We start from the raw sequence: 7,063 nt of genomic DNA on the forward strand, positions 1-7,063 counted from the left end.
TGAAAGTTTGCCGTTTTATTGAGAGCAATCGAAATTGTATTACCATGCGAATGAATAATGACTTTATTGCTCACTCCATGCTATAACCTACAATTTTTACTATTATGTGCTACCGCTTCCAATCAGCCCGCAGTTGGTGGTGAATCGAATCTGGAAGCTTCGAACAACTTTAAAGTTGAGTAGACCTTTAATAAAGAATGGCAATTACACAGGAAATAGATCATAAACTTCAACATCATAATTACACTGGGACTGTAATCAATACTTAAAATCAAGATTGAAGATCAATATTTCTTTCTAATTACAAGGGTAATTATGAGTTAGAATGCCGGCTTCCAGGGTGGCCAAGTCTATCAGTTTGTCGTTTTACCTTAGGACGGAACAAATCTCATTTTCTTCTGGTGGGGGGGGGGGGGAGGGGGGTTGTATGATAAATAATAAATGTATTTGATGAAAAATTCCCCAAACAACTAGGCAACATCGTCAAACTCATCGGATTTGTTAAGAAATTTTCTCGACGACTTAAATTTCAGTTTAAAATTTATAAATTTCTTGAAAAATATATTTGTGTCCCCCTTCAAACTGTAGAAATTTCACAAAAATTGTCCGAGGGGGGGGGGTTGACATAAGAGAAAATCGAAATTTGTGTCAGCCTTATAGACGGAAGCCAAGAAACTATGGATTTTCTAAATACTCTTACCAATGCTGACAATTTTTCAGATTTCTAATTAGGCAGTAGCAACATTAAAAGAACACAGTGCTGCGAAGTGTCAGTATCAACCGACATTCGAAGTTGAAACTGAGATAGGTAACCACTCATTTTTCCATTTACCATCGGAATATCAATTGAATAGCCTCTGATCATTCAATTGACACAGCTTCAGCCTCAGTCAAGGCACATTATCATTCAATTGAGGCCCAGCTGGGAAGCAAAATTTGTGGTGTTGTAGAATTAAAGCTTTTACCTAGGCTTTTACCATCATTGATGACGTCAAACCCGACATCAACCTATCATTCACCTATTTTTACTTTGGCCACCAAACCCAACATAGACCCAATACTAGTTCGATGTTGGTTCAACAGTGGTCCAACACTTGATAAAAATTGACCCGACTTTAACCCGACATTCGATATTTTTTTCAGTCTGGCGGAATTTTCAAGGGTTTTTCGTGTTTTGTGCTCTGCTACTCATTCGAGTGACAATTTATTCAATTGACAAAGATTCGCTTCTCATTTGATAGGTGATCTGATTGAATGAAATCGTTTTGAACATGACTAGAAGTAAAAATTATTGAAAAGGTTTGTTGGTTAGTGTTCAAATGAATGAGATGATTTTTTGCAACACTGAAAGGACTGATCATTTTATAAAGAGGACAAGTTTTCAGGGCTATAAAAAAACGCGTTGATCAAATTTGAGCAGCCTTGGTTGGTTGTTCAGTACATTATATTAGCAGATAATAACCTTAATTAAATTGAGTTAAAATGGCTCAACATCATAGAAATGTGGCAAAGTGTAAGGAGAGGTCAGTTTTTCGATTCTCAAAAATTAAAGATAAAAACAAAATTACTGTAAAACATCGGTATATCGTTTTAAATTTCACAAAAGTGTTGATAGCATTGCTGGCTTGGTTACTGTGCTTCATGGCTGTTACCGGAGTCATAACAGCTTCGTTCTTTGAAGTTACATAGCGATGTAACGCATTGCAAATTTAACAGAACAATGCAAATAAAACTTTACATGTAGTTATTTTCAAATAAGGTGTATAATGGCATAGAATCAAGCCTTGTTGAAAAAAAAAAACAATACAGTTTCTCTAGGGTCGAAAGGTTGCAATAATGGAGCAAAAAGTATCCCATTTTTCACTATGACCATCATTATGGATTAAGTTAATGTTGAAGAATGCACTTAAGGCGAAACTGGATCCATTTCCTCACTTTTTGGTTTTTGATTTTTTATAAAATAACGAAGCAATATTTCCAAAATCGGTTTTCGTGCACATGTAGAGTATGGATCAAGGTATCTCCTGATTTTTTTTTTTTCAGATGGAAAATGTTTTTAGTTTTTGCAGAAACCATTTTTAAACAAAATTTCACAAAAAAATGATATCTGCAAAACAGAAAAACATGTTCCACCTGGAAAAAAATCAGGAGATACCTTGATCCATACTCTACAGGTGCACGAAAATATTGCTTCGTTATTTTATGAAAAATCAAAAACCAAAAAAATGAGAAAATGCTTCCAGTTTCGCCTTAAAGGCATATCTTTTTTTCTGTATAATTTTGAAGGCGGTTCTCTACTACACTGGACAAATTTTGAGCCGAATCTATAGTACTATTGCATCACTGGACCTAAATAAGTATGTTTTATCAATTTCTAAGAAAAGAAGGTAAGTCAGTATTTCAAGCTGGATGCTGCTTGGTGCACTATTGCTGACCAACTATTGAGCTATGTCCTTAGTGGAATAGTATTAGATTAGATTACAATACATTAAATTGTTTTTTTTTCAAATATGAATGTTAAGCATGTGGGAAGTTATGTCGAATCTTGAGAAATGGGTTTTCATTGAGGTTTAACGAAAACCGTTTCAGTTACATAAATAAAGAACATTTTGTATAATGTTATATTTTTTGCTACATTGTAGAATAGCTATTGGAAGCTATGCAAAAAAAAACTGATAATGACTTTTTTGAAAAATAAAAAAGATATCGCACAAACAAGGTGTCCTCTTTATAAAATGAACAGTCCTTACACGCAAAATAATTCGTTCTTGAAAACGTCAACATTCAGTCACGTTCTCCAGAACAGAGCAGAACTCAGTTTACGAAAATACACCATGAATAAAAATCACGGATTCGAGAACATAGTTCCGTAAACTAGAATGTAACGCTTGCGTAACGCACCGCTAGGAGCCAAGCAAATCCAAATAATCACGTAAACAAGAACTATGTTCTCGTTAATGAGATTCGTGTTCATGGTGATAGAAATTCAATTCACGAAAACTGGATATCAGTTCACGGTAATGGAACGACAACAGGAGCTTTTTTGAAAGAAATCAAAGCTGAATTTGCGACATTTTATGAAGCACTGCTAGCACACAGCGCAACATTGCTTTGTCTCAAGAGCAAGGATGGGAACACTCACTTGCAAAGAGTTACACTCACTTGCTATTTTCTCAACCCAGAAGCGTGAAATCAAAAAACAATGCATGGACGACTTTTGCCTTGTGGTTTTATCTAAAAGTTTGCTGAATAGAGAAGGGGTCAAACACGCATACCAAAGCCGTAACAGAGCTGTGAAAGCGACTCTCCACGAGGTGAGTGTAATTTACATTCATTTTGTGGAGAGTTGCCTTCGCAGCTCTGTCACAACTTTGGTATGGGTGTGCGACCCCTACTCTATTCGGCAAACTCTTAGATAAAACCACAAGGCAAAAGTCGTCTATACATTGTTTTTTATTGCATGCTTCTGAGATGAGCCTCGGGGAGAATCCTCCGGAAAAACACCTGATGAAATCCTCAAAAAAATTTCCAGAGAAATCAAAGATGAACTTCGGGATAAATTAGCACAGGAAATTCTGAAGAAATTCTTAAGAATTCTGGAAGAATGTCTAGTGGAGTCGATGAAAATCCGTAAAAGATTCCATGGAAACACTCTCAGAAAAAATCTGGAAGATTTTTCGGAGTTATTTGTGGAAAAGTTTATGACAAATTCTGTCGACGAATTTCTGGAAGAGTTACAGGACAAATTCCAGACAAAATCTTCAGTGAAGTCCCTTGATATTCAATGAGCGTAGAAGGACTTTCTGACGAAATCCTTAGAGAAATCGATGGAGGAATTTTAGTAAAAATCTAGTAGAAATTTTTGGAGGAATCATCAAAGGAAGTTCAGGAGAAATTCTAGCAAAATGTTTGGAGGAATCCTTGCAGAATCCAGAAGGAATTTTCAACATTATTCTTGAGTCCAGGGAAAAATCTGAGCAATTAAAACGAAGTTGTAATAGTCTGTGAAATATTTCCAATATCCTAAAACTGTTCTGCAAAACTATTGCGTATTCTAAAAAATCATCAATTTCTGTGCTAAATATAACGAAAGTCATTAGTTTATTATTATTATTTTTTTTTTCAAATTTGTTGTTTTTTTTTAATTTAACACGAAAAAGCACCACTTTCTGAGCGGCTGTGATTTTTCAAAAAGATTTTTCGGAATCACCTTTTGACAACTGAGCATTTGCTTAACAGCTCCGCCCCGTGCAAAATCCGACCAGGGTGATTCAACAAATCGCTCCCATATAATACCCCGGACAGACATGTGATACGAGTGTGATTCCTGTACAAAGGTACGCAGTGTCAAGAAAATTCTTATAAGACTTACTTGAACTGAGAGAATTTTCAGTATGGCACTTATTTCAAGCGCAATTGTACAGTGATTCTTGTATCACATGTGTGTCATAAGTATAAACTTCAAATTGGTTTTTAATAGGTTCTCGGGCACTAAATAAGTATCACGAAAATTTGGATTTCGGCTCAGCTCGGCGTGCAGATTCAGAATATGAAATTATCTCAACATCGTTAAAGAAGCCAATTACGTGTTGATTTCAAAATCGTACTCCGAAAAAAAATAAAGCAGAACAGTACAATTATAGCTGGAAGTCTAAGCTCGTATTGTTTGAAAATATAGAAATTACTAAAATTCAATTATCTTGCGTTGTAGTGAACAAACTTCAATCTCTTAGAATCAATTTAAAAATGAATATAGCATTTGCGATGATTTGAAATTATTTCTTACGTCAGAGGGATGAAATTCGTGTTTTTGTCGGGTTTGTGAAACGAAGTATTATAACTTACTTAGTTACGAGTTTGTTATCATAACAAATTAAACTCTACAATTATTATCAATAACATATTAATATCAAAATTTGTTATTGAGATATTTTCCGAATTCACTGTTATTAAGTTGTTATTGAAACTAGCAGTAAGTACAAGTTATTAAAATGGTTTTTCAGGAACAATTTTTTGTTATGATATTTGTTATTTTGTCGATTATGAGAGACAAGTTTATAACATAATATGCTATGTAAATGTATCTGGGAGTAGAAATTTCATTTGCACATTTTCAAGATTGATTTCCAATTACTATATTTGTAATAGTCATTTGTATCGCATCAATACAAATGATACAAATTTATGTGAATGTGGCATATCCTATGAAGACATTGATCACATTATAATTAATTGTTTTCTCGGTTTATTGTACCGAGGAAAATATTTTTTGAGAGCATCATTGCAGCAGGTTTTCCAATTCCTGTATTAAGCGGGATATTTTGGGCTCAAAAAATGAAACCATATTGAAACCCCTGACCCCTACCCTCTCCCCCACAAGGATTTCTGGATTTCTGAAGATTCGTTTCACGATGTGGCATGCTGTCCTCCTTCAAGATTGCGGCTCTGCTATGGCTACTGCCGTGTGAGCCTTTAATTTTAAATTATTATTATATAATGTTATTTGAAAAGATAAAGAGGTTTTGTGCCTCTTTGAGAAAGATTTCTATTTTGTAAAGTCGAAATCACTCAAAGGAGTTTTCCCTTTTTCAAAATTTGAAGTAAAATAAACAATAACAATAATAACAATATGTTATGTTAACAACTTAAAAATATTCGATTCAATTATTCAATTATTTTGCCCAAATAACAAAGTTCCTTATGCTACGCAAAACTGGAAAATTGGCAATTCGTAAGTGGAGTGAAACTGAATGTCTGTTGCATAAACGAACTACAAGTATAAAATATTAGCTTCGACTTGTACTCAGAGCCAGGGCGCAAAATTTTCGAGCAGACGAGCTAACGTTCACCGTGCGGCAATTTTCATTCACTTGCCTGCATATTCATATTCAGCTGCTCGATACTCGTTTGTCAACTGAGGGTGTGAACCATTTCGCTTATTCGTTTAACTTTTAGTTAAAATTTGACATTTGGTGATTATTTTTCATCGGATGGTTAAAAAATAACTACGAGGGCCGCCCATTTGAAATGTGACAGACGAGTAGTTATTTGGAACAAAATACAGTACGCAGCCAAATCATGGCGAACAAAAGATAACTATCGAACTGTCAAAACTAACCCTGGTCGGGAGTAGGGTTATTTTTAACCGGACGCAAAATAACTATCGAAGTGTCAAATTTTAACTAAAAGTTAAACGAATAAGCGAAATGGTTCACACCCTGAATAACAGTCAATAAATATTTGTAAAAATCTTACAAAGTGTTAAATTTCTGATAAAATATTATCGTTTCAATTGCATTTAATGGTGCTTTAAACAGATCTTTTCCCATTTGATTGTTGTGGAGTGCTTTTGGAAGGAACCGTAGCCAAAAATGTAGGTCATTATGAAGATGTTTCTCGATCGGCTTAACATTCAATGACTACGAATTGACTGACTGTGTGACGAGGGAGAGCGAAAATGAATTTATTTAATTTGAATATTCAGTGCAGAATCATTCAAATTTGTGCTGTTTTCAGTCAATGACTATGAATATTTTGCACCCTGCTCAGAGCTGCGTAAAATCAGTCATGTCAGTTTACCACTGATTTTGCGCCACCGTCACTATCACTGTAGGCCGACCAATATCATGACGACAGTGACCGGCAACGATTTGATACTGACCGGCACTCCAGAGCACTACCATTGCAACTGAACTGATGGCGATTTCAACCAAAATTTAAAATTTTTAGTGACTAACATGCAAAACTTGTTATTTTGTACCACATATTCAAATTTCAGCACGGTAAGTGTTTATTTTGATTTTTAAACGAATTTTCAAGATATCTACCCGCCATCGAACTCAGTCCAGTTATGATGGAAAAAGGAAAGTGACAGTGACTCAACAGAACATACGCTGACTTGGATCGCAGTCAGCCCATCAAAATCGGTAGTTTGGCTACCATTGACAGTGACAGAGAGCAACTCTGCTTGTACTTTAGATTACAAGTCTCAAACCGCTAGTAAAATAACTGACAAGTCAATTTTAAGTCTTGCAATACTTATAATTAAGGCTTTAAAATATTG

The sequence above is a fragment of the Aedes albopictus genome, chromosome 2 (genome assembly GCF_035046485.1).
Source record: "Aedes albopictus strain Foshan chromosome 2, AalbF5, whole genome shotgun sequence".
Lineage (NCBI taxonomy): Eukaryota > Metazoa > Arthropoda > Insecta > Diptera > Culicidae > Aedes > Aedes albopictus.